Genomic DNA, 25126 nt, shown 5'->3' on the forward strand with positions numbered 1-25126 from the left:
CTGTAATCCCAGCACTTTGGGAGGCTGAGGCAGACGGGGTGGATCACCTGAGGTCAGGAGAAACCCCCTCTCTACTAAAAATACAAAAAATTACCCAGGTGCTGCGGCGTGTGCCTGTAATCCTAGCTACTCGGGAGGCTGAGGTAGGAGAATCGCTTGAACCCGGGAAGTGGAGGCTGCAGTGAGCCGAGATGGCGCCACTGCACTCCAGCCTGGGCTACAGAGCAAGACTCCGTCCGTCTCAATAAATAATTAATTAATTAATTAAAATATAAAAATAAAATTTAAAAAATAGTACTCGCTGACAAGTGAATTTGGGAGGAATAAGCAAGACCTCACTCGTGGTAACGGGCGCGGGGTGGGGGAAGTCGGGGGGTGGCACACAGCGCTCAATTAAGTCACGCCATTATGATCACGACCACCGCCCGCGGCCGCAGAACCTGCCCGCTCTGCACACCAGGGCGGACACCCACAGACGCGTCCTTCACCCGCGCAGGGACCTGCCAGGGGCGCTTATACCGGAGGGTGTTCAGAGCAGGAAAGGAAGAGATCAAATCTGAACCCGGATCCGTCTCCTACAGAACCTGAGTCGCTCAATCATCAGCTAGATCGCCCCGTGTAGACAAAGCAAGTGGAATTATTTGAAGAGTATACCTTGAGCTGGGCAATCCTCATAGAAGGTGGGAGACGACCTGCCCTTCAGTGTTCCTGGAACATCTTCTCCAAAGTGGAGGTCGAGCCAGGCCTAAGAGGAAAGAGAGGGCAACTGCGGACGACCCCACCGCAGAAGAGGTGAAACCGACGGGCTCCAGGTAGGTGTGTCCTCCCCAACCACACCCTCCCACAGGGCCCTGAGACTGGGGAAGGCCGGAGATGAGATTAGGGTCAGAGCCACACCCCTGACCCGCGTACAGGACAAACTGAAGCCACGCGTCTACACTGGCGCTCCGAACTGAGTTGGCCCAAAGCTTCTTCACCGCTTCCAGCGGAGGGCTTAAAGCGGTCCCCCCAGCCCTCACACAGCGGGTTTTCTCAGAACCCAGTCTCCAGAGACCGCCTGGATTCAAATCCTGCCGCCGCCCTCAGCCGCTGGGAGAGCCGGGCCTTGGCCTCACCTTCTTCCCAGCCTCACCTGCAGAATGGGCGTGTCCCGAGGGTTAAATGCCCTCATCACCATGAAGCCTTAAAACGGTGCCTGGCACATGGCGATACGCAATAAACGTCCGCCAAAATGACGTTAGCCAGGATTCGCCCCGGAAGGCTGCCTGTTCTCATACAGCCCTTCAATGAGGGCTAATCCCTTTGGCTCCTTTAACAACTTTTTTTTAATGTGGTTAGCACATTTTGTTGACTTTTTTTTTTTTTTTTTACAAAGACCAAGTCAGCATGTCCTCTTAAAAATATCTTAAGAGATTATGTTTTGTTCCTACTTGCTTTGAGGAATGACTTCGTCCTGGTTGAGTGGGGTGAAAACAGTGAAATGCGAACAAGGATAATAAGACCATCTTTCCTGTACTGTTTCTTAAAAAAGGAGGGGAGGGAGGAATTAAAAATTCAGATGCTGGATTTTAAAGACTGTCATGCTAAGTATTTTCTTATCAACTTCCTTCTCTTTTTTTTTTTTTTGTCCTCTTATAAACATAACAGTAGTTGAGTTTTTCCTTTCTTCTTGACTCAAAAAAAAACTGACACATAAACTTCTCCAAACCAATACAGCTGAACTTTCTACAAAGATTTGTAACTGATATATTCCTTAAAGAAAATAAGAATGCTCTGAACAGAAATAAACAGTTTCTGCAGCAGTTTTATTTGAAGCCCACAAATAAAAACAGCATGTCCCCAAGGAAACAAAATAGAATTGGGAGTCGCAGCTAAAATGGCTCTGCCCTAATCCTCTCTTACCCAGTACTACGGGGTTTGTTTACAGGAAACCCTTGCCACGAGAAGTTTTCTGCTAGTTTTCAACCGTATTTTGGCATCATCAACTCAGGCATATGGAAACAAATTAAATATTCAGCTTTAAAAAAAATTACAAAGTAAACGAAGAGAACGCTGACCTGTTCCTTTCTACCTTCTTCAGGATGGGTAGAGGCATGAAGAAATGCAGGCTCCCCTCCCCCTCCGGGCCACGCTTCCCGGCTGGGTGGAAACTATCTCATTACCACATTTTCAACAAGTAGACCAGTTTCCTCCTTTAATCAAAGTTACTTTGTGGTTGTTTGGCAGTCTGCGCATGCCATGTTTTTATAGCTATAGAAAATGCGTATTTATTTATTTTGAGATGACTATGACCATATGACAAACCTAAGTCAGCCTCTTATAGCCAATGATTTATAAGAGCTCTGAAAAGCCCGGCCTTTAAACATTTTAATAGAGGCTCTCTCATCCTTTGTAAGTGGAAGTGTAAATTGGTACAGTCCTTTTGTAAACAACTCAATGAGACAAGTCAAGGGCCTTACAAATGTTCATACATTTGGATGCAGCAATAACAGTCCTGGAATCAATCCTAAGGAAACAGCCCTAATGTAGGAAAAGGTGTTAGGAACAAAGATCTTCGTGGTAACAAGATTTACTACGAGGGGGAGAGCAATACACGTTCACTCTCCATGCATGTGTGGAGGCACACAAATAAAGGAGTGGTTAGTCATCCAAGTTATGTATCCCCACACGATTACACACAGCCATTTTAGAATTAGAAAGCTTTGAAAAATAGGCCATTGGGAAATATTTATAATAGCAAATGAAAAAACCGAGATGCAAAGTTGTATTTTTAATGAACTCTAATTTTTTCTATTAGTAATGAAAAAAGGATGTGATATACATAAAAATATTTAAATTGATTTTATCAGAAAAATTTTAGTACAGACTGAATATTATATGAAAACAAAAAAATTTTATTTCATTAGCTGTGATAATGGCACGGATTATTACAGAATATGTATATATATATATTTAAAGATGTATACTGAAGGATATAGAAGAATGACATGACATAGGAGAATTTATAATACTTTAGTAAATAAAAAAACAAGAGAATTGAACCAAAGGTGGTTAACATCTTGAAACTAGAACTTGTCCAGGCACAGTGGCTCACGCCTGTAATCCCAGCACTTTGGGAGGTCGAGGCAGGTAGATCATGAGGTCAGGAGATCAAGACCATCCTGGCTAACACGGTGAAACCCCGTCTCTACTAAAAATACAAAAAATTAGCCGGGCGTGGTGGTGGGTGCCTGTAGTCCCAGCTATTTAGGAGGCTGAGGCAGGAGAATGGTGTGAACCCGGGAGGCAGAGATTGCAGTGAGCTGAGATCGTGCCACTGTACTCCAGCCTGGGCGACAGAGCGAGACTCCATCTCAAAAAAAAAAAAAGAAACTAGAACTGGGCATCAGATATGGGGGTTACTCATTACACTATTTTTATTATTCTCTCTACTTTCGCACACATTTCAAAATTTTTATTAAAATTGTTTCTTTTTTTCTTTTTTACCCTTAATCCTAGGACGGGTTATATTTAAAAATTTTTTTAATGTTTGTTTTTCAATAATGGCATATGTATGACCCTTTTTCTACTTTCTATTTTTCTCTAATTATTTTTCATAATATACTTATATTACCTTTGAAATAAATTAACATTTATTTTACCAAAAAGAAATTTAAAATAAGGATAGTAAACAGTTCCACAGAAAAGTTTTTCTTGCCGTGTAATTCTAGTGAATCCTCAGAATGCTATGATAAGCCTGTGTGCCTTAAAATGTGAGCTTCTAAATGGTCCAAATCTTTTGGGACGGCACCGTGCCATCTGAGACTGCTGTAAATATGATCAGCTGATAAAAGGCCAGCTGCAACTAACCATTTTAAAGATTAGGAACCATTTAAAAACACACACACACACACACACACCACCTCTGGCCTCTTAAGTGTTAAGTGGCAAGATATTCTGGTTTATTTCTAAAGTTTCATGCAATAATCACGTAAGCACCGAGCAGGACAGAATTCTACATACCGCCAAGCTGACTCAGAAAGAAGGGTTCCACATTCCTTAATTAGCCGCATGAGAAAAGCACCACTTCCTGCGGTGGAGTTCCCATTTCATCCAGCCACTCCACTGGCTCAGTACATCCTCAAGTCCACGAAAAAGATTTTCATAAAGTCTGGAGACACAGTGTTGTTTAATTTATTTCATTTTACTTTGTTTTGTTTTATCCTACTTTATTCTATTATACTCTATCCTACTATATGTATTCTAATTTTTACAAATTGAAGATGTTTGTAATGACGTAAATTCTTTGTTTCTAGACTTTATGGATGCCTGTATATACTGAAATCACAGTTGGAGGCAGAGTAGGTGAACACTTGACCAACTTGAAAATACAGCTTTCACTTTGGGAGGCCAAGGTGGGAGGATCACTTGAGCCCAGGAGTTTGAGACCAGCCTGAACAACATAGTGAGACACCCCCATCTCTATTTTTAATCTTTCTTTCTTTTTTTTTTTTTTTTAAGACAGAATCTCACTCTGTCACCCAGGCTACAGTGCAGTGGCATGATCTCGCCTCACTGCAGTCTCCCTGTCCCGGGTTCAAGCAATTCTCATGTCTCAGCCTCCCGAGTAGCTGGGACTACAGGCATGCACCACCATGCTCGTCTAATTTTTGTATTTTTAGTAGAGATGAGGTTTTGCCATGTTAGCCAGGCTGTTCTCGAACTCCTGACCTCAAGTGATCTGCCCACCTAAAACTCCCAAATTGTTGGGATTACAGGTGTGAGCCACACACACACCCGCAGCCCCCACCACCACCAGTCGTCTCTATTTTTTAAACGAAAGAAAATACAGCTTTCTTGATTATTAACAGTCAAAAGATTCAAAGTCCTAGACCAGAAGTTTCTTTTTTAGTACCTATGACTTAAGTTTATGATTTGGATTAAAGTTCTCTGGCAGAACACCTACAGGATGCCAAAGCCTGAGGAAGATTTCCAAACAAGATTACATGGTTTTCCAATGGGATACATTTGATCACCTGTGAAAACATGGTGGCAGTACTACTGCAACCTTAAATGAAAGGGCAAATTCTCAGGAAACACATTCTACTTGTAAATATTGGATGTAACCATTGTAACAGTTATTTACTTTTAACTTCAGAGATTTTAAAGAAATGTAGCCGGGCGCGGTGGCTCATGCCTGTAATCTCAGCACTTTGGGAGGCCGAGGCAGGTGGATCACCTGAGGTAAGGAGTTTGAGACCAGCCTGGCCAACATGGTGAAACCCCATCTCTACTAAAAATGAAAAATTAGCCGGGCATGGTGGCAGGCGCCTGTATGTAATTCCAGCTACTCGGCAGGCTGAGGCAGGAGACTCGCTTGAACCCAGGAGGTGGAGGTTGCAGTGAGCCGAGATCACGCCATTGCACTCCAGCCTGGGTGACAGAGCAAGACTCAAAAAAAAAAAAAAAAAAAATTTCTAGATTTTTTTCCTTTTTCCTTTTCTAAGCTTTTAAAGATTTTATGTCTGTCTTAGTTTTCAAGTTATACAGCAAAACACTGTAGATCCATTACAGAAACACTAAAATTTTAGGGTATAAGAATTCAAAGCTTCTATTTTCTGGAACACAAGGGCACCCCTCATTGCCAGTGTATTCTATTGTGTTCTGTTTGCATAGAATCCAGCCTAAATGCTGCCCACATGGAGTGAGTTGCTAGATGGACTGAAATAATCCTAGCAAACTTGTAATGGTTTGGGCACAACCACTGCTCCTTTGCCATCTAGCTGGTACTGCTGCTGTTACCAGGTCTGTTAGATAGCGACCGATGAGGCCTCCTGGCCTTGTTGATATTTCTTTGCCTATCAGTGGATCGTTAGTTGGAGTATTTCCTTAGTCACAGACCGGCCTTTTATTGGGATGTTCTCGGTAGGAACTACATTTGCAGATAACAGATGGTTATTTAAATAAGAATGTGAAAAATACATATACTCTTTCTCTTCCGGGGCCTAAGATGGTTTTTGCTGATTCTTACACCTGTAGCTGTTTTCATGAGTGGATATCTGATTTTTTAAAAATCTCTCATGACATGTAAATGTTTAAGTTGTTTGAAAACATTTACATTTTCTGACCAGCCAGCAACACTTAAAATCTTCCATAGTTCCTAAGATTAAGAAAATAGGAGAAAGCTAGAGAGATTTGGCAAAGTATGTAATAACCTAGCAAGGAAATTCTTGAGCAAGAGTATATGGGTTTGAATTTATTGGAACATTTGAAAGCAATTAAATTTTTTTTCCTCCAAACTTATTTTTGTCCTTTTTAAAGCACACACAGGCAAACAACTGAAAAAGATCATTGCAAGTAAAATGAATCATTAAGCTGATCAAGCCTAGAAACCACCACCAGAGGTATTTATAGCATTTTTAGGGTGGAGTAGCTATAATCCATTCTCAGACTTATTATAAGTCTCAAGATCCACCCTTTGAAAAGCTAATCCTATCCTCAATCTTCAAATTTAATTAGTATTTATTGATCTCATATGGAACGTCCAGCACAGTGTTAAAAAGGACCATCTTCATCAAAAAAAAAGAAAAATAAAAAAACAAAAAAATGGAAAAAAATAAAGAAATTAAAGAAAAAGCAAATAAAACAAAAGGTACCATCTTCCAAATGTGAGAATAGGTGCTCAAATGATATCTATGGTTCAACTATACATGTGTGTTGAACAAATGTAAACAGCATATAGTAGAAGCCACCGTAAATGAATCAGAATGATTCAGGTTAACTTTACAGTAAACTAGAAGAACACTGCTATTAGATCTGTGTATCTGCCATATTTCAAATACAAGAGTCCTCACATTTTACAAGGTCACTTAGGAAAGATTAGAGGACACACTTTAATATGCAATGTATAATTCTTTTTTTTTTTTTTTTTTTTTTGAGACGGAGTCTCACTCTGTCACCCAGGCTGGAGTGCAGTGGCACAATCTCGGCTCACTGCAACCTCCGCCTCCTGGGTTTAAGCAATTCTTTGCCTCAGCCTCCTGAGTAGCTGGGCTTACAGGCGCCCACCACCGCACCCAGATAATTTTTGTATTTTTAGTAGACATGGGGTTTCACCATCTTGGCCAGGATGATCTTAAACTCCTGACCTTGTGATCCACCCACCTGGGCCTCCCAAAGTGCTGGGGTTACAGGCATAAGCCACCATGCCTGGCCAATTCTTTTGTTGTTGTTGTTCTGGTCATGCAATGTATAATTCTTTTTTGGTTGTTTGTTTGTTTGTTAAGGAGTCTTTGCTCTGTCACCCAGGCTGGAGTGCAGTGGTGCGATCTCAGCTCACTGCAAGTTTCGCTCTTGGGTTGAGGCCATTCTCCTGCCTCAGCCTCCTGAGTAACTGGGACTATAGGCGCCCGCCACCATGTCCAGCTAATTTTTTTGTATTTTTTAGTAGAGACAGGGGTTTCACCAGGTTAGCCAGGATGGTCTCAATCTCCTGACCTCGTGATCCACCTGCCTCGGCCTCCCAAACTGCTGGGATTACAGGGGTGAGCCACCATGCCTGGCCTTTTTTTTTTTTTTTTTTTTTTTGAGACGGAGTCTCACTCTATTGGCCAGGCTGGAGTGCAATGGCATGATCTCAACTCCCTGCAACCTCTGCCTCCTGGAGTCAAGCAATTCTCCTGCCTCAGCCTATGAAGTAGCTGGGATTACAGGCACCCGCCACCACGCCCAGATAATTTTTGTATTTTTAGTAGAGATAGGGTTTCACTATGTTGGCCAGGCTGGTCTCAAACTCTTGACCTCAGGTGATCTACCTGCCTCGGCCTCCCAAAGTGCTGGGATTACAGGCGTGAGCTACTGTGCCCGGCCGCAATGTATAATTCTTAAAGAATACTTTTTTATTTTTATGATTAGAAAGCCTTACTTGGCTGGGCATGGTGGCTCACATCTGTAATCCCAGCACTTTGGAAGGCTGAGGCAGGAGGATTGCTCGAGGCCAGGATTTGGAGGCTGCAATGAGCCACGACTGTGCCACTGCACTCCAGCTTGGGCAGGAGAGCAACACCCTGTCACAAAAAAAAAAAAAAAAAAATTAATCCCTACATATCATTATAGAAAATTTCAAAATTGCACCCATAAACCCAACACATAACATGCAGAAATAACCACTGTTCCAATTTTGCTGCCTTCCTGCAGCTTTAAAAAAAAATAGCCATTTTCCGAAACATTATCTGGGCGTGGTGGCATGTGCCTGTAGTCCCAGCTACCTGGGAGACTGAGTCGGGGGGATCACCTGAGACCAAGAGTTAGAGGCTGCAGTGAGCCATGATCATGCCGCTGCACTCCAGCCTGGGCAACAGAGCAAGACTCTGTCTCTAATGATTGAGAATAATAATAATAATGTAAAGCTTTTTATTTTTCCTTTTTTTGAGACAGGGTCTTGCTTTGCACTGTCCCCCAGGGTGGAGTACAATGTCAGGATCATGGCTGAGACTAAAAGCTCATGCCACCACGCCCAGCTAATCTTGGCTTTTTTTGTTTTTTTTTTTTTGATGGAGTCTCACTCTGTCGCCCAGGTTGGAGTGCAGTGGCGAAATCTCGACTCACTGCATCCTCCACCTCCCAGGTTCAAGCAATTGTCCTGTCTCAGCCTCCCGAGTAGCTGGGAATACCGGCACGCGCCATCAAGTCCGGCTAAATTTTGTATTTTTAGTAGAGATGGGGTTTCGCCATATTGGTCAGGCTGGTCTCAAACTCCTGACCTCAGGTGATTCACCCACCTCAGCCTGCAAAGTGCTGGGATTACAGTACAGGCTTGAGCCACCGCGCCCAGCCATCTTTGCATTTTTATACAAATAAAAATAAGTAAATACGGGCTGGGTGCAGTGGCTCATGCCTGTGATCCCAGCACTTTGGGAGGCCAAGGCGGGTGGATCACTTGAGGTCAGGAGTTCAAGACCAGCCTGGCCAAATCGTCTCTACTAAAAATACCAAAATAAATTAGCCGAATGTGGTGGCTGGTGCCTGTAATTCCAGCTGCTCAGGAGGCTGAGGCAGGAGAATCACTTGAACCTGGGAGGCAGAGGTTGCAGTAAGCTGAGATCACGCCAATGCACTCCAGCCTGGGTGACAAGAGCGAAACTCTGTCTCATAAATAAATAATTAAATAATCTTTACCCTGGTCCTAGGGATGACCCTGCAAAGGGAAGGGGACTCAAGAGTCACGGGAACCACAGTGGGTGGGAGAGAGACTGACTTTTCTCTGTGTACCTTTTGATATCAGAACTATGTTTTAACTTCATAAAAGATACATATGTCGATTTTTTTTTTTTGAGACAGTCTAGTTCTGCCGCCCAGGCTGGAGTGCAGTGGCGCGATCTCCGCTCACTGCAAGCTCCTCCTCCCAGGTTCTCGCCATTCTCCTGCCTCAGCCTCCCGAGTAGCTGGGACTACAGGTGCCCACCACCACGCCCAGCTAATTTTTTGTACTTTTTTAGTAGGGATGGGGTTTCACCGTGTTAGCCAGGATAGTCTCGATCTGCTGACCTCGTGGTCCGCCTGCCTCGGTCTCCCAAAGTGCTGGGATTACAGGTGTGAGCCACCGTGCCCGGCTCTTCTCTTGTTTTTTATTTTAGAATCAATTTTTCTGGGGTTAGGGCAGGGGTGGGGTGAAGGGCACAGTAACTAATCATAGGACACCTCTATTTTGCCCTTGAGTAGATTTTCAGAAAAGCCTTGACAACACCCCCAGAACTAGATGGCCTAACCAAATAAAATGGCAACACCTAAAGATACTTATAAAATAAATCTTTAGGCCCGGCACGGTGGCTCACGCCTCTAATCCCAGCACTTTGGGAGGCTGAGGAGGGCAGATCACGAGGTCAGGAGATCGAGACCAATCTGGCTAACACGGGGAAACCCCGTCTTTACTAAAAATACAAAAAATTAGCCCGCATGGTGGCAGATGCCTGTAGTCCAGCTACTTAGGAGGCTGAGGCAGGAGAATTGCTTGAACCCGGGAGGCGGAGGTCGCAGTGAGCTGAGATCACGCTACTGCACTCCAGTCTGGGCAACAAAGTGAGACTCCATCTCAAAAAAATAAAATAAAAATAAATAAATAAATCTTTACACTATTTGTGGTTTATATTCTAGGGCTTTTTCACTCATTCCCTAGGCATGTGGGACCTCGAGGATGCCTAATCAGCTAACGGGAGGTGGCTTGAGTAGGATTTGCTGCCAGCTAAAGCGTGAGATGCTACTGCGTGTGCAAGGCAAGGCTTTCTTCAGCGGCATCATCTTCCAAAATAGCCCAGGTATATCTCACCAGAATTAAACCGGGCTGCAGGTGGCCTTTCCTCATACTTGACCAATCACGTGATTAATTTAGATCTGTTCTGAAGTATTTATTTAAATCCATTCTCTCCCTGAGTAGGTGTGAACTTTCCTCGTCCTACTATTTCTTTGAAATATTTCCACCTTACATGAATGAGCCATTGCACTGGAGCAAGTTTTCTTCCAGAACATAAAATAGATCATATGTATTCACACAAATGTAAAAACGATGTGCAATTTGAGCTTTCCCTCAAAGAAAATAACAGTGATTCTGGTTTTAATTCCTGGTATTAAATGTTGCAAGATTGGTAATTTGATATCCAGTGTGAGAATCTAACATGGGGTGCCTCTCTTCTTTGTCTATCTCTATTCTATTTCTTTTTCTTTTTTCTTTCTTTCTTTTTTTTTTTTTTGAGATGGAATCTTGCCCTTGTTGCCCAGGCTGGAGTGCAATGGTGCAATCTCGGCTCACTACCACCTCTGCCTCCCAGATTCAAACGGTTCTCCTGCCTCAACCTCCTGAGTAGCTGGGATTACAGGCGCCCGCCACCACGCCCCGCTAATTTTTGTATTTTTAGTAAAGACAAGGTTTTGCCATGTTGGCCAGGTTGGTCTCAAACTCCTGACCTCAAGTGATCCACCTGTCTCAGCCTCCCAAAGTGCTGGGATTACAGGCGTTGAGCCACTGCGCCTGGCCCTCTATTCTGTTTCAATCCAACTATATGTCTGGTTTGAGGAAATAGCCAGGGACCCTCGCTGTGATTAGCCCAACAACCCAAGCAGGGCTGACTCCTGAAGCCAGAGTAGTAACAATCAGTTCTGGCCTGGCTGGTCACGGTGGCTCACGCCTGTAGTCCCAGCACTTTGGGCGACTGAGGAGGCGGGGGCAGATCACTTGAGGTCAGGAGTTCGAGACCAGCCAGGCCAACATGGCAAAACCCCATCTCTACTAAAGACACACAAGAAACTGACAGGGTGTTGTGCTACACGCCTATAATCCCAGCTACTCAGGAGGTTGAGGCAGAAGAATCGCTTGAATCCAGGAGGCAGAGGTTGCAGTGAGCCGAGATCGGGCCACTGCACTCCAGCGTGGGTGACAGAGTGAGACTCCGTCTCAAAATAAATAAATAAATAAATAAATAGGCGGGGCACGGTGGCTCATGCCTATACTCCCAGCACTTTGGGAGGCCAAGGCAGGCGGATCACAAGGTCAGGAGATCGAAACCATCCTGGCTAACACGGTGAAACCCCGTCTATACTAAAAATAAAAAAATTAGCCGGGCGTAGTGGCAGGCGCCTGTAGTCCCAACTACTCGGGAGGCTGAGACAGGAAAATGGTGTGAACCCGGGAGGCGGAACTTGCAGTGAGCCGAGATCGCACCACTGCACTCCAGCCTGGGCGAAAGAGCCAGACTCCGTCTCAAAAAATAAATAAATAAATAAATAAATAAATAAATAAATAAATAGTCAGTCCTGACCTAACACAACAGACATGAATGGCAAAAAGTTTGATTGTGCAATTTTCTCCATAAGAGGACCTGAGGCAGGTCCTATGCTTGTTGTCTAGAAAATAATTATAATGTATTTTGGATTCATCCATACTAAGCAGTTTTTGCTTTGTTAACTGTTTCACTTTATGAGATTTTTATTTTGAGAACAACGTGTGGTGAACGTTGGGATGTTTTTTTCTTCCTCCTCTTTTTTTTCCCTTCTGCTTTAAAAGTAAGATAAGCTTGTATGCAAATAGAGTTCAGGGTGACCACAGTAACATTCTCAGCTTTATTTACTGAATTACGGAGTCTCCCTTCACTTGATTAAGTTCCATTTGCGTATCTTTAACATGAGAAACACTTTATTCCACTTTATTCCATTAATGAGTCATTTGAGACATCTTCAGAGTTTATAGCAATGCTGAAAGAATGGATGTCTTCTGTATGAAAACTTAGGGGTTGTTTATGTTCAGAGAAAGAGAGAGACAAATAGAGGTTTTTTTAAAAAAAATTCTAAAACTGAAATGTGCTCAAATGAATTAAAGATATTTGAAATATATTTATGTATATATTTCTAACTAAAGAAATATATAGTATAACATTCTCATTCTATGAAGAAATAGGCTATTTCCTTTTGTGCTACATATAATTCGTTTTCTTTTTTCTTTTTTTTTTTTTTGAGATGGAGTCTTGCTCTGTCACCCAGGCTGCAGTGCAGTGGTGCGATGTCGGCTCACTGCAAGCTCCGCCTCCCAGGTTCACGCCACTCTCCTGCCTCAGCCTCCCGAGTAGCTGGGACTACAGGTGCTCGCCACCTCGCCTGGCTAATTTTTTGTATTTTTAGTAGAGACGGGGTTTCACCGTGTTAGCCAGGATGGTCTTGATCTCCTGACCTCGTGATCCGCCTGCCTCGGCCTCCCAAAGTCCTGGGATTACAGGCGTGAGCCACCGTGCCCGGCCATATAATTAGTTTTCGAAGAAGAATAATAACTCTATATGTTTACTATTTTTATTTTTTTAATTTAATTTAATTTTTTTTTTATTTGAGACAGAGTCTTGCTCAGTTGCCCAGACTGGAGTGCAGTGGCACGATCTCGGCTCACCAGAACCTCCACCTCCTGGGTTCTAGCGATTCTCCTGTTTCAGCCTCCTGAGTAGCTGGGATTACAGGCGTGCACCACCACACCCAGCTAATTTTTGTATTTTTAGTAGAGATGGGGTTTCACCATGTTGGCCAGACTGGTCTCGAACTGCTGACCTTGTGATCCACCTGCCTTGGCCTCGCAAAGTGCTGGGATTACAGGCGTGAGCCACCGCACTCGGCCTATTTTATTATTTTTTATTTTATTTTTGGAGAGCAATGGCACAATTTCGGCTCACTGAAATCTCGACCTCCCGAATTCAGGCGATTCCCTTGCCTCCCGGAGTAGCTGGGACTACAAGCGCCCACCACCACGCTCGGCTAATTTTTGTATTTTTATTAGAGACAGGGTTTCACCATGAGGGCCAGGCTGGTCTTGAACTCCTGACCTCAAGTGATCTGCCAGTCTCGGCCTCCCAAAGTGCTGGGAATACAAGCTGTGAGCCACTGCGCCTGGCCTGAATTTTTATTTTTTTTTTTGAGATGGAGTCTTGCTCTGTCGCCCTGGCTGGAGTTCAGTGGCAAGATCCCAGCTCACTGCAACCTCTGCCTCCTGGGTTCAAGCAATTCTCCTGCCTCAGTCTCCTGAGTAGCTGGGATTACGGGCATGCGCCACCACACCCAGCTAATTTTTTGTATTTTTGGTAGAGACGGGTTTCACCATGTTGGCCAGGCTGGTCTCGAACTCCTGACTTCAAGTAATCTGCCTGCCTCAGCCTCTCAAAGTGCTGGGATTATAGGCATGAGCCACCGTGCCTGGTTGAATATTTTTAAATAGGAAAACAAAAGAGAGAGAAAAAGAAAGACAATCTCAATGCTTTTCTCAGAAAGAACAGGAAGCCTCAAGGAGGAAGTAGGTGACAGTTTATTTTTCAACAAGCACACGTTATCAAGTGAATGAAATTCCTCTGGAAGCTATAAAATTGAAGATTGGAGGATGGCAGTGTTCAGATAGCATGAAAGGTTGCTCACTATTTAGGAATTTTTTTCAAAGCTAAGTTATTAATGAAAGCCAATTATTTGCACTTTTCCAGAAGGAAACACTGAGTCATTCATGAAATGATCTAAGATTTTGAAACTTGCTTACACCATTTTTTTCCCCTCCTCCTTTCTTACCTGTGCCAAAAACAGAAAAGCCAACTACTCACTGGGGCCTAAATCCAGGGAACCTGCACCAAATTAGCTCAAGACTGGAGTAATTTAACAGACTCGTGATGCCCCGAAGGCTTAGGTCCTACCAGGATGGTAAACTCTGAAGTGCCTCCATTGCCCCCGCAGGGTGCAGAGCACAGGGGCCTGGTCCCCACCTCTGGAGGGCCTGTGATTAACTGGTTCTGGCTCAGTAATTATTTAGCCATATCCCTGGACTGCCTCCAAGTTTCAAGTCGAACAGCAAAAGGGCGTGGGCCCACAGATAGGCAGGACCGTGTTCCTAGGAGGCATTACTTATTTACAGCCAGATCCCTACGGAATTTGGCCAGAGATGGGATACAGATGAGAATGTGTTTGGCTAGGAAATACTGACTTCTTGATGCATTTATGGAAAGTTTGTGAGCTTAGGCCAGTAAACCATGTCAAAAACACAGTCAACAAATGTTTGTTTCAGGAATAAACTGTGAGCGAGGTGGTTTTAACCTAGGGACAGCTTCATTCTGTTTCTTTCCTGGTGAGACTATTCCTAGGTAATTTTTAAAAAACGTAAGTTGAGGCAAATTCACTAAGAGTCAAACCACTGAAGTTTCTGGTTAGGCCATCAGTGGAAGCTGCTTATTTCATCTTCACAAACAACTGTAAGTCCATGTAGATAAATAATGTAGACAAGGAAACAATGTTTTGATCCAAACAATACAGAAAAGCTTGGAATTGTGCCTCCTTAACGTAACACCTTATGTTTGCATTGTTCTGTTAAAAGGATTTTACAGATACATTATCTTAAAATGTCACTGCAAGGTACAGAGGGGAAGTTGAATGTCCCATTTCACAGATTAGACAACGGTGGCGCAGAGAGACCATGACCTTCCGAAGGTCACAAAATTAGTACATTGCAAAGTCCATGCTTAAATCCAGGGCCCCTGGCAAGAGTGCTGAGCTTGCCCCTTACAAACCGGATCTGAATGTTCCCTTCTGTATACCAGGACTCTGTGAGCTTATGTCCTTTGGTTTTGCATTAAACCTGAGCTTTTAGCTCCTAGAATTCACAAGAAATATTCAAGTCTATTTCCACTCCCTACCTTGAAGCTCCTGGTCTGTTTTCACAACAGGGGATGTGCCTGTTTGAGAAGGAAGTGGTCTAGAGTCTGGTATTAGTGTAAAATGGCTTCCTCTTTTTCTCCTTGAATTTATTCTGGTAGTATTTTATCCCAATACTCCTCCCCTGCACCAAAAAAATCCCAAATTCTGCAACACAATTGAGGAACTTAAAAAAAAAAGAAAAGAAAAACCTTTCTCATCCACTAAGATGTTACTAATGATCACCAGTGATTTTTAATTCCCTTTGTATATGTGTGTATTTTTCAGCTTTTTTTTTAAACAATGATATAGGGTGGGGTTTTCTAACATTTAGGGAAAAAATTATTTTTAAAAAATCTCATTCTTTTTGTGTAATTCACATGGTGTAATTCAGACAATGGGTGGTTATTACTAACACCAGTAGGAAAAAATATCACAGGAGCTTCATGACAAATCCTTAGGCAGGGTTTAGGTCTCACTAATTTAGAATATGCCTGGTAAGCACTGGTTAAAAATTGATGATCCCGGGAAGTCTTTCTCAAACGATTTTTGTAAAATACCTAGGAGACCTTGAACGGTCTGTTACGGAGGTTCCAATCCTGAGGAGAAGGACGGAGGGTGGCGTTCACGAGGGATACTGCCTATTACTCAGCTAAAAGTCCCCTTGGCTCTGCCCTCCTCCTCCTCCTCCTCGTGCTGCAAGCTGGGAGGAGTCAGCGTTTTCTCTCCCTAACTGGCATTTTTACTAGGCAGAATAGTTGTCTTTTGTGAACGTTTTCATTTTCAAGACATATAAAAGAAAACTTTGTTCTTTAGTAAGTGATTTTCTCCCGCGACAGGGAGAAGGGTTACAAATCCCTCCCTCTCCAGCGGAGTTTTCTTATCTCTTATTTACAGAGCAGTAGCCATTTTGGGGAGGGGGAAAAGTTGTCAGCAACTCACGTCCTAATAATGGCAGATATTTTTCTTAAGCCCTCAACGTGTCCCAAGCACTCTCCCAAGAGTTTTACATGTATTAAGTCAGTTAATCCTTCCTACAGCCTTATGGTATACGTGCTATTAGGATCCCGATTTTACAGAGGAAGAGACTGAGGAACAGAAATGTAAACTAACCTGCCAAGATCACACAGAGGCTGGGATTAGCTCTCTGACCTCTGTCCCAGAGGAAGAATTTTTTTCTAATCTCACGAGTATAGGTGAAAGTCAGAGTCTCATTACAGATTGAGACTGAACAGAAAGTTGGAATCCATTGAAAAAGAGGTGTGTGACATTGATCAAGGCCAGCACTTTTATTTTTGCCCATTTATACTTCCTTAAAAATCTATGCGCCAACTCTGTTGTTACAACACAAACATGCAGTGGTTCCCTAGCCAGGTCAGGTCAGCTAGAAAATACAACATACGCTCTTGAACAACTAGATTTATTTCAACCCAATTTTCAATGTTTATATAATTCAATTGTAAAATGTTAAAACTTGGAGGATTTTATTCACCAGCTGAAGGACTCATAGTTACTATCTTAAAAAACAGCAGTGAATAAGCAAACTATAAACTAACAAAAAAACCAAGCACAACAAAACAAACAGCAGATTAGGTTTAATCATAATGCTTGGGAGAATATGTATTTGGCTTAATTATATTTTCTTCTTCTTTTTTTTTTTTTTTTTTTTTTTTGAGGTGGAGTTTCGCTCTTGTTGCCCAGGCTGGAGTACAATGGCACGATCTCAGCTCGCTGCAATCTCCGCCTCCTGGATTCAAGCGATTCTCCTGTCTCAGCCTCATAAGTAGCTGGCATTGGCCGGGTGCAGTGGCTCACACCTGTAATCCCAGCACTTTAGGAGGCCGAGGCAGGCGGATCACGAGGTCAGGAGTTCAAAACCAGGCTGGCCAAGAAGGTGAAACCCCGTCTCTACTAAAAATACAAAAAATTAGCCGAGTGCAGTGGCAGGCACCTGTAATCCCAGTACTCGGGAGGCTGAGGCAGGAGAATCGCTTGAACTCGGAGGGCGGAGGTTGCAGTGAGCTGAGCTCGCGCCACTGCACTCCAGCCTGGCGACAGTGTGAGACTCCGTCTCAAATAAAAAAAAAAAAAAAAGAAAAGTAGCTGGGATTACAGGTGCCCGCCACCATGCCCGGCTAATTTTTGCGTTTTTAGTAGACACAGGGTTTCATCATATTGGTCAGGCTGGTCTCAAACTCCTGACCTCAGGTGATCCACCTGCCTCCGCCTCTCAAAGTGCTGGGATTTCAGGCGTGAGCCACCGTGCCTGGCCAATTATATTTTCTAGTTACTCAGCTATCTACAAATAAAGGTTTTGTTTCGTCTTTACATATTTTAAATATGTCTTACTATATATTTATATGTATACATAAATATTTCTTGTACTCTTTTAATATGTAAGAAATAGTTTTCCATCTTTAAACATGTTTAATATGGTAAACATCCTTTTTTATGAAACAAGATTGAATATCAATAAACTAAACCACAAGTAGAAAAAACTCATTTTTCATGGAGAATTCACAGTTCTTTAATGCTCTCATTCTGAATCTGAATAATCATTCATGATGAAATAGAAAGCACAAATAAGTTTTACCCACATGGACTCTTCATAACATTCCCTGGAGGCTTCCTTTTTCAGACCAAATCTTTAATATCAGTTCTGTCCTTATGATTTATCTCTTCCTCCTTCAAAAGAGAAAGTAAAAAAAAAAATAAAAATTAAAGGCTTTTTTTTTTGAGACGGAGTCTCACTCTATCGCCCAGGCTGGAGTGCAGTGGGGCGATCTTGGCTCACTTCAACCTCCACCCCCTGGGTTCAAGTGATTCTCCTGCCTCAGCCTCCCGAATAGCTGGGATTACAGGCACCTGTCACTGTGCCCGGCTAATTTTTTTATTTTTAGTAGAGACAGGGTTGCACCATCTTGGCCAGGCTGGTCTTGAATTCCTGACCTTGTAATCCACCCACCTTGGCCTCCCAAAATGCTAGGATTACAGGCATGAGCCACCGCGCCTGGCCTAAAGTCTCAGTTTTTATACATACACACACACATATTTTTTAATGTGGCACATACTATATAGAATATTGCAGTGCAATTTTAACAAGAGAAAGAAAAATGATCTTTGAGACACAATTGAAATTGAAGTACACAGAACTTATAATGTTCATTAAAACTTGTCTTTATTATACAGTTTCTAAACACTGAAGGACACAGGCAAAAGCTATGACCAGTATAAATTTAATTAAGCTTTCCATTCTGTGTATGATGAAAAGAACCGAAGTCTGTCATTTTAAAGTGAACTCCATGTAAATCCCAAGAGAAAAGTGTAAATGATTTTATTGTATGAAAAAGTTCAGTGAACTTTGAAATTCTTATTGAGCATAATAGACTTATACTGATCAAACCAGGCCAGGTGAAGTGACTCACACCTGTAATCCCAGCACTTTGGGAGGCCAAGGTGTGAGGATCACTTGAGCCCAGGAGTTTGAGACCAGCCTGGGCAACAAAATGGCACCCCATCGCTATTAAAAAAAAAAAAATTAAAAATTAGCTGAATGTGGTGGTGCACACTTGTGGTCCCAGCTACACAGGAGGCTAAGGGCAGGAGGCTTGCTTGAGCCAAAGACGTCAAGGCTGCAGTGAGCTATGATCGCACCACTGCACTCCAGACTGGGCAAAAGAGTGAGCCCCTGTGTCTAAATAAATAAATAAATAAATAAGAAAAAGCCAAACCCCATGATGCAAAAGATTTTGCCAATCCCCCTGCACCAAGAAGTGGTGTTCCCTCACCACAAACAGAAGATGTTTCATTCAGGGAATCCTTCACTAAAGAAAGACATAGTAAGCCAATGCAGCCAAAAAAAATCATCTATGCAAAGTCCATGGCTGTCTTCTATCTTTAGCATTACAGATTTCAGAATCAAATAGATATAGGCTGAGTGGGGTGGTTTACATCTGTAATCCCAGCCTTCTGGGAGGCCAAGGTGGGAGGATCATTTGAGGCCAGGAGTTGAAGACCAGCCTGGGCAAAATAGCAAGACCGCATCTCTATTACACTTAATTTTTTTTTTTGTCTTTTTTTTTTTTTTTTTTTCATTTTTGTGGAGAACGGGGCCTCCCTATATTGCCCAGGCACGTCTCGATCTCCTGGGCTAAAGCTATCCTTCTGCCTCTATCTCCCTGAGAGCTGGGATTACAGGCATGAGCCATTGTGCCCAGCCTTGAGGAGAGTTACACTTCTTTTTTTGGTCTTCTTTTTTTTTTTTATCTCTATTAAAAATAAATAAGGCTGGGCGCAGTGGCTCGCGCCTGTAATCCCAGCAGTCTGGGAGGCCGAGATGGGTGGATCACCTGAGGTCAGGAGTTCAAGACCAACATGGTGAAATCCCGTCTCTACTAAAAATACAAAAAATTCCCCAGGCGTGGTGGCACATGCCTGTAGTCCTAGCTACTTGGGAGGCTGAGCAGGAGAATTGCTTGAACCTGGGAGGCGGAGGTTGCAGTGAGTCGAGATCGCGCTATTGCACTGCAGTCTGGGCAACAAGAGCGAAACTCTGTCTCAAAAATAAATACATAAATAAAAATAAATAAAAAACAAATAGATATAGAAAGAGGTTTATGACATGACTGATCTGTAATCTGAGAAAAATCCTATCAGTGTGCAATACATGAAAATCTTACCCTGGGCCGGGCGCTGTGGCTCATGCCTGTAATCCCAGCACTTTGGGAGGCCGAGGTGGGTGGATCATGAGGTCAAGAGATTGAGACCATCCTGGCTAACACGGTGAAACCCTGTCTCTACTAAAAATACAAAAAAATTAGCCGGGCGTAGTGGCGGCACCTGTGGTCTCAGCTAACTCAGGAGGCTGAGGCAGGAGAATGGCGTGAACCCGGGAGGCAGAGCTTGCAGTGAGCTGAGATCGCACCACTGCCCTCCAGCCTGGGCAACAGAGCTAGAGAGAGAGACTCTGTCTCAAAAAAGAAAAGAAAACTTGCGTAGTGTTTGCAAGTCAGCTTCTCCTTGGCACAGGAAATAGAATACCCGAGGCCCATGATAATTTTAGGGGCCCACAAAAATACTTTTATTTTAATTTATTTTAAGGACAGAAGAGAACATGAATAATATTCATATATATAGTAATATAAAGCATTCATATATAATATATAGTAATGATTCCAGCCTGAATTATATTTCCTCTTCAGGCCAATGTAGTCATAAAATATAATTTTTCATATCCTTTTATGGAGGAAGGGGTCCACAAAGGCAAATATATCTCAGGCCCTTAAGAGTCATGATTGGGCTGTGTATGCTATGGAAACCTGTAAGGAGCTTGGAGGTGGAGGGAGTTTGGATGAGCCTATGAGGCTTCTAGGTAGGAGGGACCCATTGAGTGGAGACCTGAAGGGAGAACAGAAATCAACTATGCTAAAGGCAGGGCAGAGGCCGGGCATAATGGCTCACGCCTATAATCCCAATACTTTCAAAGTCCAAGGCAGGTGGATTACTTGAGATCAGGAGTTCGAGACTAGCATGGACAACATGGCGAAACCCCATCTCCACTAAAAATTAGTCAGGCATGGTGGCATGTGCCTGTAATCCCAGCTACCTGGGAGGCTGAGGCAGGAGAATCGCTTGAACCACGGAGGCGGAGGCTGCAGTGAGCCGAGATCGTACCACAGCACTCCAGCCTGGGCAACAGAGCGAGACTCCATCTCAAAAAAAGATAATAATAAATAAATAAAAAATAAAGGCAGGACAGGGAGGAATGAACACTGAGAAGGCAGAACAAGGAAGAGTTTTCTTTCTTTTTTTTTTTTTTTTGAGACAGAGTCCTACTCTGTCATCCAGGCTGGAGTGTAGTGGCGCAATCTCAGCTCACTGCAACCTCCGACTCCCAGGTTCAAGCGATTCTCCTGCCTCAGCCTCCCGAGCAGCTGGGATTACAGGTGCACCACCATGCCTGGCTAATTTTTTTGTATTTTTAGTAGAGATGGGATTTCTCCATGTTGGTCAGGCTGGTCTCCAACTCCTGACCTCAGGTGATCCACCCGCCTCGGCCTCCCAAAGTACTGGGATTACAGGCGTGAGCCACCTCACCCGGCCAGGAAGAGTTTTCTAAGTAGAGGGAACAGGATGTGCAAAGCCCCTGGGGTAGGAAGAAACAGGAACATTTGAAGAACTAAAAGAAGAAAGTAACACTGGTTAGAGAAACTGCAGCCAGGGGAAGAATAGTGTGAAAAGAAACAGAAGCCAGTCAATGCTGGGCTTATAGACAATGGGAAAATATGGTCTGTTTTTTTCTCTCCTTTGCCTGATCTCTAGTTTGCTTACAAAAGGAAATAAAGATTTCCTTTTATTGGTTTGCAAATTGTACATGAGTATCTACTTTATCTTTTTTTTTTTTTTTTTTTTGAGACAGAATTTCGCTCTTATTGCCCAGGCTGGAGTGCAATGGTGCGATCTCGGCTCACCGCAACCTCCGCCTCCTGGGTTCAAGTGATTCTCCTGCCTCAGGCTCCCAAGTAACTGGGATTACAGGCATGCACCACCACGCCCGGCTAATTTTGTATTTTTAGTAGAGACGGAGTTTCTCCATGTTGGTCAGGCTGTTCTCGAACTCCCAGCCTCAGGTGATCCACCCACCTCAGCCTCCCAAAGTTCTGGGATTACAGGCGTGAGCCACCTCGCCAGGCTAGTTATTATCTTTTTTTTTTCTTTCTTTTTTTTGAGAAAAGATCTCACTGTGTTGCCCAAGGTGGACTACAGTGGCATGAACATGGCACACTGCAGCCTTGACCTCCTAGGCTCAAGCGATCCTCCTGCCTCAGCCTCCCAAAGTGCTAGGATTACAGGCATGAGCCACCACACCTGGCCAGTTATTATCTTTTTAGTGCTAATAACCATCTAGGTTTTGGTTGTTTGTTAGGATTTGGAGATATCTCTGAAAAAAGAAGGAAGAAAGCATTCATGTTTCTTCATATAGAATGAGCCAATTTATAAAAAAAAGAAATGAACCAACTTTGTCTTTCAGAAGTTTTCTTAGATACTGAGATTTGATAGTGAGGCAGGATAATCCAGTTGTCATCATGACTATTATAATTTGAAATGTTCCCAAAAGCTTTATGTCTGACTGTAAACATATTCATGAAGATTTTAGTTTCACAATACTTACTCTTTACCGTTATAGAACAAAGGTAATGTATTTTGGTAACTGCGAGGTAAAAGGAGAATTAAAACTGTAAATACAGGCCTCCTTCAGTATTTATGGGGGATTAAGTTCTAGGCCCTCCCATAGATACCAAAATTCACAGACGCTCAAGTTCCTTGTATAAAATGGTGTAGCATTTACATATAACCTAAACATATTCTCCAGTATACTTTGTCATGTCATCTCTAGAGTCCTGCTTTTTTTTTTTTTTTTTTTTTTTTGAAATGGAGTCTCGCTCTGTTGCCTAGGCTGGAGTGCAATGGCGCGATCTCAGCTCACTGCAACCTCCGCCTCCCGGGTTCAAGCAATTCTCCTGCCTCAGCCTCCTGAGTAGCTGGGATTACAGGTGCGTGCCACCACGCCTGGCTAATTTTTGTATTTTTGGTAGAGACGGGGTTTCACCATGTTGGTCAGGCTGGTTTCAGACTCCTGACTTCGTGATCTGCCTGCCTCAGCCTCCCAAAGTGCTAGGATTACAGGCGTGAGCCGCCGCACCGGCCTCTTTTTTTTTTTTTTTTTTGAGACGGAGTCTCGCTCTGTTTCTCAGGCTGGAATGCAGTGGCGAGATCTCAGCTAACGACAACCTCTGACTCCCGGATTCAAGCAATTTTCCTGCCTCAGCCTCCCGAGTAGTTGGGACTACAGGCACATGCCACCATGCCCAACTAATTTTTGTATTTTTAGTGGAGACGGGGTTTCACTATGTTGGCCAGGCTGGTCTTGAACTCCTGACCTCGTGATCTGCCCGCCTGGGCCTCCCAAAGTACTGGGATTACAGGCATGAACCACCTCGCCTGGACCCAACTTATTTATTCTGTATTCCTTTTTTTTGAGACGGAGTCTTGCTCTGTCGCCCAGGCTGGAGTGCAGTGGCGCGATCTCGGCTCACTGCAAGCTCCGGCTCACTGCAAGCTCCGCCTCCCGGGTTCACGCCATTCTCCTGCCTCAGCCTCCCGAGTAGCTGGGACTACAGGCACCTGCCACCATGCCCAGCTAATTTTTTGTATTTTTAGTAGAGACGGGGTTTCACCATGTTAGCCAAGGTGGTCTTGATTTCCTGACCTCGTGATCCGCCCACCTTGGCCTCCCAAAGTGCTGGGATTACAGGCGTGAGCCACCGCGCCTGGCCCCAACTTATTTATTCTTAATATCCACTAGGCCAAATACAGTGGTTCATGCCTATAATCCCAGCAAATTGGGAGACCAAAGTGAGAGCCTGGCTTGAGCCCAGGAGTTTGAGGCTGTAGTGGGCTATGATCGTGCCACTGCATTCCAGCCTGGACAACAGAGCAAGAACCAGTCTTTATTGATTGATTGATTGATTGATTGATTGAGACAGAGTCTTGCTCTGTCACCAGACTGGAGTGCAGTGGCGCCAACTGCAACCTCTGCCTCCCAGGTTCAAGCAATTCTCCTGCTTCAGCCTCCTGAATAGCTGGGATTACAGGTGCCCGCCACCACGCCTGGTTAATTTTTGTATTTTTTAGTAGAGATGAGGTTTCACCATGTTGGCCAGCTTGGTCGTGAACTCCTGACCTCCGGTGATCCACCTGCCTCGGTCTCCCAAAGTGCTGAGATTATAGGCGTGAGCCACCGCGCTCAGCCAGGACTACTTTTTAAAATAATAAAGTCTGGGCACGGGCACAGTGGCTCACCCCTGTTATCCCAACACCTTGGGAGGCTGAGCCTGGAGGCTCACTTGAGCCCAGTGGGTTCCAGACAAGCCTCGAAAACATAATGAGACCCTGTTATTTTTTACAAATCGTAAAGATTTGTAAAATCCTTGTAACATTGTGCCATCGCACCCCACCTTGGCCACAGAGCAAGACGTTGTCTCAAAAAGTAATAATTCGTTAAGAACTTAGACAAGGTCTATACATTGTGCTTGGTTGTTATTCTGCATCTATCATATATGAAGCCTGAAGCCTGCTGCTGGTGCAGGGTGTGTACCTAAGAAAAGCACCTTCCTCTCCCCGCCTTGCCCCTTGGCGACGAGGCTCAAGGCTCCAGGCTGAAGAATCAAGTTGATCATCACAACAGCAGTAGCCTCCTAAGCACTCTCTGCAGCTCCACTCTAACTTCCCCTCTGGGCTCTTCTCTTCACAGGTGCCATTCATGCCACTGATCTTTGTTGAGCTCCTACTGTATGCCAGATACGTCAGGACACATTACTGCAAACAGAAACCTTGGTCTTCATGGAGGTAACAGCTTAGGGGTTTAGGAGGGGAGATTTTAAAAAATGATAAACAAGATAGTAAGTTAAATATAGAAAAGACAGATGATGATAAGCTATTAAGAAAGAAGGATAGGGCCGGGTGCAGTGGTTCATGCCTATAATTCCAGTGCTTTGGTAGGGCAAGCTGGGTGAATCGCTTGAGGCCAGGAGCTAAAGGCTAGCCTGGACAACACAGCAAGACTCCGTCTCTACAAAGAAAACAAATTTGAACAACATTTTTAAAAATTAGCTGAGCAGCCAGGCACAGTGGCTCATGCCTGTAATCCCAGCACTTTGGGAGGCTGAGGTGGGAGGATCACCTGAGGTCAGGAGTTCCAGACCAGCCTGACCAACATGGAGAAACCCCATCTCTACTAAAAGTAGAAAAATTAGCTAGGCGTGGTGGCGCATGCCTGTAATCCCAGCTACTCGGGAGGCTGAGGCAGGAGAATTGCTTGAACCCAGGAAATGAAGGTTGCGGTGAGCCAAGATCATGCCATTGCACTCCAGCCTGGGCACCAAGAGCAAAACTC

The 25126-nt window shown here is 43.8% G+C and overlaps 1 protein-coding gene and 1 long non-coding RNA gene across 2 annotated transcripts in view; one reads left to right on the forward strand and one right to left on the reverse strand.

Moving 5' to 3' along the window:
• Positions 1–719, reverse strand: part of ZNF217 (zinc finger protein 217) — a 41408-nt gene extending 40689 nt beyond the window's left edge. Inside the window, exon 1 of the mRNA XM_055372780.2 lies at positions 655–719. The gene's annotated coding sequence lies outside the window, so the exon portion shown is untranslated. The remainder of the gene's footprint in view (positions 1–654) is intronic.
• LOC109024420 (uncharacterized) overlaps positions 687–25126 on the forward strand; it is a 31260-nt gene continuing 6820 nt past the window's right edge. Inside the window, exons 1-3 of the long non-coding RNA XR_002003924.4 lie at positions 687–812; positions 10132–10292; positions 24485–24579. This is a non-coding gene — a long non-coding RNA (uncharacterized lncRNA). The remainder of the gene's footprint in view (positions 813–10131; positions 10293–24484; positions 24580–25126) is intronic.

Source organism: Gorilla gorilla, chromosome 21, assembly GCF_029281585.2.
Source record: "Gorilla gorilla gorilla isolate KB3781 chromosome 21, NHGRI_mGorGor1-v2.1_pri, whole genome shotgun sequence".
Lineage (NCBI taxonomy): Eukaryota > Metazoa > Chordata > Mammalia > Primates > Hominidae > Gorilla > Gorilla gorilla.